Genomic DNA, 15,260 nt, shown 5'->3' on the forward strand with positions numbered 1-15,260 from the left:
CGGCAGAAGGCTTCTTATGGAGGGGGTCCACAAGGGAGTGCTTCAGGGGGAGGGGAAAGTTCCAGTGGCAAAAGAGTGATTGCAGAAATCAGCCAAGGCTGGAGCGAGGGTGTCAATGCGGTCCTTGATGGTTCTGGTGGAGCAGGGGAGCACCTGCTTGGACGACACTTTTATAGATCGGACTTGTCTAGAAACATTGTCAGGAGTGAAAACGGGGAAGAGGAGAAAGGAGAGGGAGAGGCGGCGGGAGAGGGGCCCTGAGAAGGGCAGAGAAAAGTAGAAGGAGAGGAAGAGGAGAGAGAGGACAGGCTGTCTCTGTTTAGTGGTGAAGTGAGAAGCCAGTGCCATGCAAAAGACCTGGGAGGGAACAGGAGAGGTGGAGACTGCAGCAGGATTGGCCAGCTCACAGATTTGGAAGAGTTTGGCCATGTTGTTAGAGGCCGCAGAGATACAGGCTTGGCTGTAAACTCTCTCCTTAGACAGGACAGAGAGTCTGTATTGCCTTTGGAGCAGGCAGCAGACCAGTTTGTCAGAGGATGCGCCTGATGCCCTCCACTTCCTCTCAGTCACCCTACATTTGTGTTTAAGGGTGACAAGGTCACAGTCATACCAAGAGTTGCACTTGGAGGTGGACTTCATACAGATCCTCATGACAGGGGCAAGGGCATCAAGAGTGTTAGAGATAGAGAGATGCAGGTTAGAGAGGGCTGTGTCAGAGTGTGAGTCAGCCGCAGGCATCTGAGGAGGAGAGACAGCAGCAGCAAAGCCCTCCAATAACACACGCTTCATGGGCCGGATGACCGAGAAGATAGGTGGCAGTCCTGGGGTCAGCTTCACCTGACGGACAGAGAGCGTCAGGTGGGTGGAGAGAGGAGTGGTGAGAGGGTTAGAGTTACGGATGTCTGAAGAGATATCCAGGGTGTGCCCGTCAGAGTGTGTTGGGCCACAGGATAAAATAGAAAGAGAGAGAGAGTCACAGAGATTGAGAAAGAGCCCTGAGGCGGGGTTAGAGGAATCCAGGTGGATGTTGAGGTCTCCGAGGAGGAGAAGTTGAGAGACAGAGGCAAGGAGAGAGGAGGAGAGGTTTGGCCACTCAGAGAGGAAACGGGCGACCTGGCCAGGTGACCTGTAAATAGTGGCCACAGTTAGAGAGAGGCCAGGAGAGATAGAGAGCCTACAGATCAGGCATTCAAAGGAGAGTAGGCTTGCGTAGGAATGACAGAAGCGGGGATCCACTCCGAGAAGATCAGAGCTACTCCACCTCCTGGACGGTTGGTTCTGGGTTCGAAGAGGATCTTGTAGCCATCAGGGAGGGGTGTGTCAAAATGTGTGACAGAGCTAGCCCTGAACCATGTCTTGGTAAGACAGAGGACATCCAGATCAAGTTCTTCAAGGAGTCAGTAGATGTCAAAGGAGTGTTTGACAGTAGAGCGAGAGTTAAGAGTAGCGGCGTGGAGCAGATTGCCACATTTGAAAGACTTCTGTGAAGGGGTGCAGGCATGAGGTATGCCTTGGGGAGGTAGTAGAAGGGCCCGAGAGTGGGCAGAGGAAGAAGGAGAGATGGCAGAGTAGTCAGCGAGGATGAGGACACAGCCAGACAGATGGCAGAGAAAGGTGGTGACAGAGTAGGCAGAGAAGATGAGGAGTGTGCCAGAGAGGTGGCGGAAGAGGGGGGCGGCGGAGGAGCCAGAGAGGTGTAGATAGGATTATCAGGATCGAGAAGGAAGAGGATAAGACATGGGAAATGCCAATCGAAGCAGAGGAGATTGGGCAGAGGGCCCTGAACCTAGACGGTGCAATTCAGATAGACCTTTATGATGGTCTTGGAGGAGTGGAAGGGGGCCAGGATAACCTCCCACCGAGTGCCACCGTTAATGGGAGAGGAGGAAAAAGGGGAGAGAACAGAGACCATATGAGTGGTCCATAGACCTGGAGATGGAACGACAAAGAGGATGATGGTAAGGGTCTGTCTGGAGGAAGCACTGGTAAAGTGATCAGCGATAGGGAGACCTGGGTTGGAGACCAGGATGTCTCTTTTGAACTTCCTCCTACCAGACTTAGTGAGAGGGATAGGATAGGAGATAGAGTAGCAGTTACAGAAGATAGGGGAGACTGAAAGGGTGAGACCCAAAAAGATTGAGGGAGAAAAGATCGAATCACAAAAGACCAAATTTGTAATGCCCAATTTGACCACATACTTTTGTGTGGGGGAGGGGTTAAAGTTGATATAAAATGAGGAGGGGTAAGGGGGGCTATGGTGGGGTCTCCCCCCGCCTATATATGCAGTTATGGGGGGAGAAATTTGTTTTCAGTCTTTTGGGATTCTTTTTTTTTGTCAAATTGGGGTAAATCGACTGAAAGCACCATAGAAGGGTGCATGGAGGAAGTAGGAGAGAGTAGGAATAGAGGCAGCCCAAGCAAGAGGGTGGGGGGGTCACACACTAGGGGAGGGCACAAGGACAGGACGGGTGCAATCAATGCAGAACACAATAGCAACAGCAATCACAGTTAGGGGAGGACCTAAAGAGAGGGAGACAGTGCAACAATATAATAGTAACCACGGGGGGGAACAAGAGAAGTAAGAGGAGAAATACACACAATACACTACAAAGTATACAATACCATAGTAACCACTGGGGGGACCTAGAGAAGTAAAAAGAGAACACTAGTGAGTTAACCACTGGAGGGGGAGAGCCTAAGAATGCAAGGGCGCAGAGCGTGTGGAGTCGGGCAAAAAGGGAAGCCACGCAAGGCCGGTAGAAGTGGAGCCTAAGATGTGAGGGGAACATCGCACGAGGAGTAAGGGCGAAGGGGGAAAGGAGTGTAAGGCCGGGAAGAAGTGGAGCCTAAAATGCAAGGGGAACAGTGCATATGGATCCGGGTGGAAGCAGAAGGAGGTGCAAGTTCAGGATGAAATGGAGCCTAAGATGCGAGGGGAACGGCGCATGTGGAGTCGGGGGAAAGGGGGAAGACGCACAAGGCTGGGAAGAAGTGGAACCTAAGATGCAAGAGGAACAGCGCACATGGGGTTGGGAAGAAGGAGAAAGAAACACAAGGCCAGGAAGAAGTAGAGCCTTCGATGCCAGGGAAACGGCACACGTGGAGTTGAGCGGAAAGAGGAAAGACGCACAAGGCCGGGGAGTAAGGTGGAGCACAGTAGTGTTACTCTCCCTCCCAGTACCTTCTTACCTTTTGGATGAAGATGGACAGTGATTTTGTCACACGCTCACACTCTAAATTACTACTCCTTCACTGCCAAACACCTGCATGAACGTAGGCGCAGCGTATTGTGTTGACGGGCAGCTTCTCCTACAAACCTGCGTAGCACAACACCACAGCCTTGTTCTGAGAGGGCTTTGCTTCAGAGGGTCCGTTCCTCGGTTTTTAAAGGTTTCAATGCATGTACGTAGTTGTAGCATATTCAGTGTCAACGGACAGCATCTCCTGTGAACCTGCGTTACAGAACTCTGCAGCCTTGTCCTGCGTGGGCTTTGGCGCAGATGGGCCGATCCTCATTTTTAAAGGTTTCGATGCGTATACATAGGTGCAGCGTATGATGCGCCGATTTACCTGTTGTCAGATAAATCAATTGTAAGCCCCAGTGAAATGGTCCATGTACTCGAGAGAGACTCACACTTGATACAGTGTTGCAAGTTCATTTTTCTCAGACTGTGAGTGTATCCTTGTGCAAGACCCAAAATTGTGTACCTGATACAATGGTTGTTGTATGAGAAAATATGGGGGTGAAACCCTCTTTTTTTGTGGGGGCCTGACTCTAGAGGGTTGAAGAGGAATATCAAAAGAGAATTAGAGTCAAAGGCTACCCTTGTCATTGATGTAAGGGGAGGTCACCTTTGTGGTAGCAGTAGAGCTAGATAAATGCTAGCTCATAGAGATCACTAGGAGCAACAAATATTAATGATAATAGTTTTTGTCATAAAGAGAAAGTTTAATATAACATAAGACACATATTTACACAGATAGACATGTGCCTCAGGTAGCATGTTGGGTATGCATAGTAGAAAACACTGTGGTATGCATATGAGTGGATTAGTAAATAAATCAAGTAGCAATACGCTTACATTGTCAATAGTGCAAGGTCGCAGTTTCCAGGCCTTGGATTTAACAATGTGTGAACTAAAAGTAGCAAACATTGTCTACCAGCAGAGTGTTCTTCTTGCAAGAGTACAATGTTGCAAGTTCACCAAGAATCAACCCTTTCTACATATAAAGAATGTAAACAGCTTACCATCAGTTTTCTCTGACACGTAGATCACATGCTGAGAGAACAGGAGACAATGGTACTTGTGACAAATCACAGGAATTCATCTCTTCTGCCAAAAGGGCCCCTCCCCCCTCTGTGAGGGTAGGGAGGTGAGCCTGCTCTGCAAAACAGGTAGAGGCAAGCAGGACCTCACCAGGAGAGACTGCCCCTGTGGGGAAAAGGACTCCCATTCCTGTGAGGAACTCCCTCGAGAGTCTTTTAACTTTACCTCTTTACCCATATCCCACTAGGACTTGTAAGAAGAAGGAACAAATATGTGTTATTGTGAAACAGAAACTGTAACTATTCCTTTAAAGGGAGAATCATATTTAACTGAGATGAAGATGATGAATAACTAATGCAAAGAGCTTCAAGAGGTCGTGAGAGAGAGCCAGGGAGACGAAGGTACGCCAGTGAAGGCCCATGGCTACGTTACCTCTGCAAGGGGAGGAGACTGGAAACTCCAAGAAGCCAGTGAAGTACAAACCGGCTGTCAAGCCGGTCAGGCGGTGGTGGACATGCAGTGTCCTGTCAACTTGGAGAGAGAAGCAGCAAGCGGTGGCATGGCCAAAGGGAGCCAGTGGTGGACCAGAGGTCCTAGTAATCATACCGAGACTGCTATGCGGCTGAGACGCGCAACAAACCAGTACCTGGGATACCGAAAAACCATTTAGAAGGAAGATACAGAGAACGAGAGGTCCAAAGAGGAAAAGGGCTTGCGCGAGCGAAAGCAAAAAGCCAAGCCGAATGGAATGGAAACCCGGTGACGTTATCCACAAGAGAATCAGGTAACGGGGTAAACGAGAGACCCAGGGAGGAGACGGAAAATCATTACATTCATACTCATCCCAGTCAATATAATGAAAATGTACCAATGAGAAGAAGAGAAGTGAATGCAAATCATTATATGAACATTTGTACTAGTTCCAGTCAATATAATGAGACTAACCCAGTGAGAGAAGTGAATGAGAATCATTATGAGAATATTCATATTCATCCAAGTCCAGAAAACCTGGAAATAGCCTGGTGAATGAGAGGAGAAACGGATATAATTAAAAGAGTAGTCATACTTGTCACAGTCAAGAATACAAAAAAACAATAGTAAGGACTGAGAAGTAAATGGAAATCGTTATGAAAGTGTTCAAACCTCTCTCAGTAAAGACATTGGGCCTCATTACAAGTATGGAGGTAGCCATGCCGCTTTTAGCGGCATGGCTACCCCCATACCGGGTACCGGGTGCGGGGTCCAGGTTCCATGAATGGGAAAATACCGGGCCATTCCAACATTGGAGGGCCCGGTATTTACCCATTGAAGGAACCTGGACCCGGTACACCCCCATTCCCATTTGAGCCCCCATAGGGCTCAGTGGGAATGGGGAGGATGCTAACAACGGGCCTGTTAATGACGGGCCCGTTGTTAGCATCCTGGTCTGCTCGCGGGACCCGCTAAGGACGCCTGGTTTTACCAGGCGTCCTTAGCGGGTCCCGCGATCAGACCTCGTAATGAGGCAGTAGGGGGTTAACGGCGCCCGCAGCTCTGCCTTCGCCGTTAACCCCCTACCGCCTACGTTGTAAGGAGGCCCATTGTGCCTTATTACCTGTTTGCTTGTTCTGAATAAATGCCGGAATAAATGCCAGAATAAATGCTGATCATTTCTGCACCAGCATTTATTCCGGACCAGCAAAACACAAGTCTGCCGGTGGGGACCACAGATCTCCAGGCAGGCCTGACCTGCTGGTAGATCAGGCTCCTACCGGCAGATAAATGCCTGCATCACCGGCACCCGTACCCCCGGTGGCTGCGATTCGGGCAATCCCATCCCATTTAGTGGGAATCGGAACTTACCATCACTCCGCCACCCGTAATATCCCAGTAACACCTGGATATCGGCCGTGGAGATGGTGAGACAGGATTGCCGGTATCCCGCTGGAATTACCTGCGGGATGCAGGCAACCCTGTATTGAGTGATTGAGTGTGTAATTCAAAAAGATAAATAATTAAAGGATAATCAGTATGAAAGCAATCATACTTGTTACACTCAAAGTAAGGAGAGCATCATCATTTAAGGGAAGGAACATGTGAGAGAAAGTCCTCAGAGCAAGGATAAACAACCTTATATCTTAAAGGATATATATCCTACAGATTCCAGAAGCTGTGAATCTAATAAAAGGTAAATAAACCGCAATAGAGAATCACAGAGAGGATGGATATCTCTACCTTGGGAAAGGGAAGAATACATATTTAAAATAGAATTAAAGAAGGAAGTTACAGAACCAATAAGAGACACTGACAAGAGAAAAGATGTCAGTACCGAACCAAGGAAACCCCATTTTGAGAAGAACAAAAAGTGTAATAAAGTACTAAATTAACTGTGTGAGCTAATTAAACAAGTCACAAGTTTAGTTATTGAATAAAACCTTAAGAGGAGCAAGAACCCAGGAGAAGGGAGTCATTCTCCTGTCTTTCATTGTTAAAAAAGTGGTAGAGTCAGTTAGGGTCAGTGGTACAGTGGATAGATTATTTTAAGGGATTCACTGATGAGCACCTTAGTTAGTTTGTTAAGTAGGGAATACCCATAGAAGTAGGGAAAGATAGGGTTAAACTTTTTTTATAAAAATAAATATACATTAAGAAATGTTTAACAAGAGTCTGTGTCCTTCTGACCCACCACATACTACACAGGAGGCCTTGGTGATGTGGAGAGTGTAATCCAACATTGTGGACTGGCCAGATGAAGGATTGTCCACCGGCTCAAACCTGTTGGGAGGCCAGGTGCACGCAGGACCAGCAGCCTATCCCAAATGCCTACCGGGTTCATACCGTCACCAGGAACCCAGCCAAGGGTGAGAGCTCTATAAAGAATAGAGAATCCAGTCCACTCGTATGGGTTGGTGTAGCACAAGGCTTGCATTTGGTGGTGGCTGTCGATTTGAGGAAGCTGGGGAAAGTGGGGCCTGGAGAGGCAGAGGCGATTGGAGAGGTGGAATAAGTAGAGAGCAGGAGGACGAGATCAGAGCTAAAATATTTAATGAGAAGCTAGTAGGAAGTGGTATCATCAAGAGGTGAGGGTTTTAGTCAGAAGGTGTTGATAAGTGCAAGCATGTAGGGTCAGATGGCAACATCAGGAGAAGAGTGCACTGGCAGGTGGAGTTTGTAGTACCAAAGGGATAGGAGAAGGTGGAAACATCAGGGGCCAGATTAAAGAAACTTTGCTGCAGTGGTGCAAGTGAAAAGTTGCACCGTATTAATACCATTCCGTTTTCACACTAGGGCAAACCTTGCACTGTTGCAAAAATGCTTTGAAAGTGCATTTATTTGAACTAGGGAAATGTTTACCCTATTGCTTATACCATGCAAAATGGTACTTGTCATGGTGCAAATATGTCACGGTGCAAATATTTTCAAATATGGCCCCATTGTTTTTTGTGCCAGAGCAAAGTTTCTTCTAGTGCTAATACGGTGCAACTTTGCACTTGCACCATTGCAAAGTTTCTTTAATCTGGCTCCAGGTATTGAAAACCGAATAGAGGAGGTGATAACATTAAGTAATAGAGAAGGTAGATGTGGAAATATCAGGTGGTGAACGTAGGAACAGCAAAGGAAGGAGGAGGTAGCCTGGAGATGAAAATGCCAAGAGGAGAAAGTGAATGTTCAGAGGTGGTAGCATCATGTGGGGAAGTGTGAGGACCCTGAAGGTGCCTCACTGACTCGTCCCCAGGGATCTGTCAACCAGGTGGCCAGGACACGGTCATCGCTATTGGATCGAGTTCTTGGGGGTAGACCAGTGCGGGAGAATTACCTGGGTGGGAGGCCCAAGGGGAGAGGAAGTGGGACACTGATAGGTGAGACGTGGTATCCCCTTCTTTACAACACCATTTCCCCAACCTACTCTGTAGGATACTTAAAACCTCAATCCCCCACCCCCTTTCTTAGCATGAACACTTTCTCACATACCGATTACCCTGAAAGATAACAGACTAATACCAGAGCTGTATACCTGACATGTCCCAACTCAAGGGTCAGGAAGAGCCAGGCAATTAGCACAAATCTCACACACCTGACTCCCCTTTCCCTTCCCCATAGGGATAAAAGGTGAAGCATGAGAGCACACTCTGAGCAAGGCTGACCGTACGAGGAAGCAGTGATTCCAGGACAGCCATTCAAACAGAGGAGAAAGGCGGCGCAACCTGAAAGGACGTCAAGGAGGGAAATGCCCTTGCCCTTTTCAACCTGTGAAAACAGAATCAAAATACCGAGGCTGAGTACCCCAAAAGGAAATACACCAAACACGGGTTACAAAGGAACATACAAAGTACTTTATTTTATACTGAATTCAGTTACGAAGAACAGAGCAAAATCAGATAGCTATTGGCCCTCAGTGCAACACAGCGTGGTTCAGTGTGTTCAGTGAGAGATGCTGTACATTAGAATTCATGGCTCTTTTATACTATTTGCGAACACGATGTCCAACCCTACTTCGGGTTAATATTCCTCTAATACATTACTGATCTAGGGTTCATGCCTAGTTTGCATATCCACATGTAACTAGTTTGCTTTTAATACATATATCAACAAGCCTACACGGCAACTGTGTGTTCTGGGATTTCTTCTCAAACATTAATACAATGTAGTTAAACAAGCGTTCTATGTTCAGTATTTGAATACATTGTTCTCAACATATGCTCGCGGATTAGTTTCTTTGCACGAGTAATCCTTTACACACAGGTCAACGAAGGACAAGGTCTCAGTTCACGACCTCCACAAGTGGCCTGCAGGCAAGTTACATATTAGCTCAGAGGTCAAGACGGCCATGTTGTATTTCGGAATGACATCATCCAACATTTTAACTCACAGCGTGACTTTACAAAGCAAACCTAAAATGGTGGATGATCCTAAAATGGCAGCTTACGTTGATTTTAAGGTCAGGACCCTGCAACACGGATTTCTTCGCAAGTGACTTACAAGCAGCTTGGCGTGGCCAATATACATATATTCATTGCAATAGGAGGCACAATATAATTTCTCATTTGACAAACCGTCCTTTTGGCCTATGCCAAGTGCTAAACTACTTCTGATCTCCTTGCAAATAGCTCCATGCATCACCGTCCAGGCACCCTGAATTACTGTCGGAAATATCTATTGCCATTAGGTCATTCGCTAAAATTTCTTTCAACATATACTCTTTGGAAGTTTTATCTCGGGCATACACTTTATGTCCTATCGTACCTATCGCTTGTGCACAACATCCCCTTAGCATCAAACATATACTAGGTAGACACTGAATACAGAAACAAAGGAACAACAGAATTCCCAAAATGATCAGTAAGACCGAAAGTACCTTCCAACCCCAAGATCGCAAGAAGTCCCCGAACCAAGCGCTAAGATCCCAGTTTCCCTCGGGAACATGCACTCTGAACTAAGGACGTGCAGATTCTGTATTGCCTTGAAGATAGTTGGGGAGGAATCTGGTACGAAAACACATCAAGTGGACCCCACTAATTTACACACTCCACCACGTTCAGCCAGAATGACATCTAATGCCATCCGGTTCTGAAGCGCTACTAGTCTTATCTCCTTCTGTTCTAATGTCATATTGTAGAGTATGTCCGTGGTCCGGTGATGGTTCTCTCCAGTACTCTCACCAGTTTTCTGATATCTTTGGAATTTGCTATCTGCCCCCAAAATGGCACAACTGATTTTGCTATATCTCCCAAGATTTGTGCTGGAGTGTCACCATTCTCGTCCCGCCGTGGATGAGCCTTTGAAACTTCTATTGTACTAGCTATAAACACCCCAGGTAACAGGATCCCTAAATAACAGGTTCCCTGCCAATCCCTGGGCAACCATGGGAATGCTACATTACCGCAGACAAAGTAGACAGGTTCACCTACATACAAAGGTCTGTTTTCACCAGTCAAATTTGCAACATTGGCACAACCTAGAAAATCTCCCATTGACTGAGTTCCATTCGTCTGTATGCAAAAAGAAACTGAATCGGGACTATGGTTGACAGTATAAGAAGGAGGCATGGCATCCTTATTGCCTATTGGAGCAATCTTAAAGGAAATCAAAGATTGGAAAGGATTAGGCAGTCTATCAGAAGACCTAATAGAAGCAACATTAGGTTTACTCCTGTTTGCGAAAAGCGAGCATCCCAGGGGAGTCAAAACACGTTTCTCAAAATTATTCAAATTAGTGCCGTCAAAGTTCCCTGAGATGCTATCATTCCAACGACCAAAGAACAGTGCTCTAAGAGAAGAATAACAAGCAGTTGTTAAAGGTAAAGGATGAATATACCAACCAAGCCCCTTATCCCCGTGTTGCGGTAAATGTGAGCAGACCCAACAGTTAGACTTATTAAAAATGACATGCGTAGCATTCATGATAAGTAGCAGAGTATTATTGTGGTACTTTGTCTATGCTGAGAGTCCCTAGGGGAGAGAGTATGCAAATGTACAAAGGGAATAGGAACAGTAGATACATTTTCAGTGGGCAACAAGGATTCTAAAGGACGCGTTTCCTCAAGGTACCATAATCCTAAAACAGTGACTATTATAAAACCAAATATCATTATAAAAACACAGCAATACGTTTTAGGGGTCCAGGTGCATTGTCCCGGTTGGTCACCCCATCATTTACAAGTCCCATACGAGCGGTAGCGGTGGCAGGCATCGTAGTCTTCAAACGGAAACCCCAATGTTCGTTGCTGGCGACCTCCCGGCCGCGCAACTTCTTAGTCCTTCCACAACCCTAGGCAACAGAATCCCCTTTCTCAAATTTGGGCAAAAACAAGCCCTCGATGATCCTTTCCTTCTACGAATACACAGCCGAACCGTGCCGTAAGTCTATCAGATGCACAGCAAAACCGTGCCGTAAGTCTATTTTCTTGGACGCAGATTGTACCTTGCTTTTCCCGGTACTGATTGATCCGGAAACAATGTGTCGTCACTTCCCGTTGGAAGCAACGTATCAGAGACAAGTGAAGATGCCGAATTTGAAACAACAGTTTCCGGATGAAAAACTTTTGGAGAGTGTGGAGACAAGATGGCTGCTTCCCCAAGCCTCACGGGCTCTGAAAGATTCTTTGACACACTCTCAGCGCTATTTACTGCTTTGGGATCGTTGGTTGCAGCGTTAGTGAGGGGTTCTGTTTCTTCTGTATCGTGTGGCACAGGGTGAGGAAGTTTCTTGATGTGGGATGCATGGATCCAATTCTTTCTTCCAGAAACACGCACCGCTGTTTGGGTGACCAAAAGGACTTGGAACGGGCCCCGCCAGCGAGGTGCAAGGCAGGAAGAGCGCTCAAATCCCTTCATGAGCACCCAGCTTCCAGGCCGTATGCTGTGGCCCGGGCCCTCGTATCGCACAGGCAAAGCCTCTCGTACCTGGTGATAAATCAAATACAGGTTTCTAGTCAACTGGCTGCAATAATCTGAAAGTAATACATTTTCAACATTTCTTAACGAGCTACATTTAGGAAGGTTCCAGATATTGGCAGGTCTCCCCATTACCACCTCAAATGGAGAGAGCCCAGTCTTAGTTTGAGGGGTTGTACGCATGGATAATAACACGATCAGTAAGGCGTCCGGCCATTTTAATTTAGTGCCGGCACACGTCTTAGCGAGCTTGTTCTTTATGATACCGTTGTGTCTTTCTACCAGTCCGGCGCTCTGAGCTTGACGGGCCCCGCCAGCGAGGTGCAAGGCAGGAAGAGCGCTCAAATCCCTTCATGAGCACCCAGCTTCCAGGCCGTATGCTGTGGCCCGGGCCCTCGTATCGCACAGGCAAAGCCTCTCGTACCTGGTGATAAATCAAATACAGGTTTCTAGTCAACTGGCTGCAATAATCTGAAAGTAATACATTTTCAACATTTCTTAACGAGCTACATTTAGGAAGGTTCCAGATATTGGCAGGTCTCCCCATTACCACCTCAAATGGAGAGAGCCCAGTCTTAGTTTGAGGGGTTGTACGCATGGATAATAACACGATCAGTAAGGCGTCCGGCCATTTTAATTTAGTGCCGGCACACGTCTTAGCGAGCTTGTTCTTTATGATACCGTTGTGTCTTTCTACCAGTCCGGCGCTCTGAGCTTGTCTGGCCAAATGGAACTGTTTGTCGATCTGTAATGCCGCACAAATCTGCAGAATTACAGCAGCGACAAAATGTGGACCATTGTCCGACCAGATAACTCTTGGTAGCCCGATCCGCGGGAAATACTCCTTTAACATGGTTTTCGCAGTAGTCATGGCTGTAGCATCTTTAACGGGGAAGGCCTCAACCCATTTACTAAAAGCACAGATGACCACCAGCACATATTTCATACTGTTGCACCGCTCCATTTCAATAAAATCAAAGTGGATAACTTCAAAGGGGACAGAGGGTGGCCCAAAACTTCCCCTTGGAATAGCTGTCCCCTTTCCCACATTGTGTTGTAGGCAAATCATACAATCCTGGACATAGCACTGGGCAATTTTTGAAATTTTGTCATTCGCCCAAACTTTCTCTAACTGTCATGATGCCTACCTCCAAGGGGCCAGACAGGGCCCGGCACCCTCAGAGGCAGGCAACATGTATACTAGGGAAGTCCCAGCCACCCCAGATTGGGGCTCTTTGGACTCAGTCCTGGCGCCGTTGGCGTCAGGCTCATAAGGGATAACAGTCCTGGCTCCATCGGCGTCAGGCTCATACAAGATATGGAAGGAATAGTGTTTGGTGCAAACTTACCTGGCAGACCATGCTGCAATTTCCTTACCTGGCAGATCATTCTACAACTTCCAGATAAAAAAGGAACTACTTAACCACACGGGAGTGGCTGGTGGCAGGATACATACCTTCAGTGGAAGGATACATACCTGGGACTACTTGAAAGGCTATTTAAGCCACGCCCAGACAGCAAACCACGCTTCGCGTTGTTCTGCTCATAGCAGCTGGACGCTCACCGTGCCTGCTCCTGCTCCAGTCCTCGACCACGCCTGCCAGCATCCTGGAAACACCTAAAGATAGAAAAGGGAAGAAGAAACAGGTGAAAACAAACCTTACCTGTTAAAGCTGCATTCCGGATTCAGCGCGCCAACGTTCCTGCAAAAAGACATCATTTTAAAAACTCACCGCGTCGCATACATCTCGGCGCACTTCTCTTACCTGCACGTGGCGCCTTCAGCTCTGCGACGCCCATCCGGATCTCCTGCAGCATTCCAGCACCTACGGGGAGACGAAGAGAGAAAGCAAGGTGAGAAGGGGAAAATAACCATGAAGCACTTACCCGCCAAGCTAATTCTTCTTACCTACGGGTCGATGCCATTCCTTGGGGATTTCAGCACCCCAGCCCCTATGGGGAAAAAGCAAACATCACATTAGTGAATGCAAGAACCGTAGCAAACAAAGTATTTTAAACTCACCAGTTTACAGGTCGGACTCAGCTTCTGCTTCGTACCGGCTCCATTTCTTCGGCATTCTCGAACTCCGGCCCCTAAGGAAAAAGAGACAGGAAAAGACAGTAGTGGGCCTACACGAAAACTCACCTGAAATCAGGTTTTCGACGGAAACCGCCCTCAGCCCGGAGTCTTCCATTACCTGCAAAAGAGAAGAGGAACAGTTTAGACTCAAGCTTGCCATAAACATTTACGGTACTTACCGGAACAGACAAGCGAACTCGAACTTACTATCCAGTGACGTAACTGGATCCCAACGCGCCCCTGCATCAGAAGCAGGATGGAGAGCTCGCCTTTTCAATCCCTAAGGTGAGTCTCCACAGGGAATTACAGAAGGGTTGCAAGGAGGGTGAGAAGGGGAACGGGAGATCAACACAAAACCCGCAGAGTATTAACCCTTCCTTTTCGCTCACAGAAGGGTATTCATCCGAGCCAGACAAGCCGGATTTGGGAACCCAGCCCACTCCATCTTCAGGGTGCTGAACATCTCCTTCGAAAGAGGCCACTGCCGTCCAGACCACGCCCGCGCCTCCGTGGGAACCAGGTGAGCGTTACACTAACATTTTTGTCTCTTTCTGGGCACATACATGCGTAGGACCATGGGCCATGATGACCATCATCATTATATACGCATCAGCGAGTAGCCACTTCCATTCAACTATGTCCACCCAACACCCGTCATCATCAAGTTTCCCCAAGCCTTCAGCCCACTTCTTGGATTCTTCTAACGTGGCATCAGCTTGGATATCCCGAACAGACCCAACACCCTCATCCATTGCATAAGCATTTACAGTCTCCCTTCAAACATACATCTCCGTAAGGGGATCGGTAGCAGTTTGTGTAGCTCTCTGATCAGCGAAAGCATTCCTTTTCCCTATGTCATCTGTAATCTTTCGATGTGCTGCACATTTCATAACAGCTAACTGAGTAGGGAGCGCAAGCACTGAGTGTAGTTGTACTATTAGGGAGCCATGTTGGATTTTAGTGCCATGTGAAGTTAAGAACCCTCTCTCTGACCAAAGTTTCCCAAAGTTGTGAACCAGGCATACTGACTATCAGTATATATGTTTACTGCAAGCCCTTCGGAAAGTTCACAAGCTCGGGTCAATGCTATAATCTCTGCGACCTGCGCAGAGTTATGCGTAATTCTCTTGGTCTCCACGACTTAATGCTTAATGCTTAATGTGGTGATTGCATAAGCAGCTGTGGATGTACTGTCCGGAAGTTTGAAGCAGGAGCCATCACAAAACAGCTCCCCTTGTGGATTATCCAAAGCAGTGTCTTTCAAATCAATTCTACCCTTTGTCTCTTGTTCGGTAGTATACAGACAGTCATGTGACTCTTCATCGCCGCAAGTAGTGCCTTGCGGGAAAGGTAGGAGTTCAGCCGGATTAAGAATACAACACCTCTTAATTTGAATGTGAGGAGCAAACAAGATCAATTCATATATCGTCAACCGTGCGGAAGTGAGGTGTTGCGTTTGGGTTCGGTTCAGTAGAACATCTACAGAGTGAGGCACCATCAGGGTTAGATCATGGCCTAGGACCATTCCCTCACTCTGTT

Source organism: Ambystoma mexicanum, chromosome 5q, assembly GCF_040938575.1.
Source record: "Ambystoma mexicanum isolate Mex_15411 chromosome 5q, UKY_AmexF1_1, whole genome shotgun sequence".
In the NCBI taxonomy this organism is placed as follows: Eukaryota; Metazoa; Chordata; class Amphibia; order Caudata; family Ambystomatidae; genus Ambystoma; species Ambystoma mexicanum.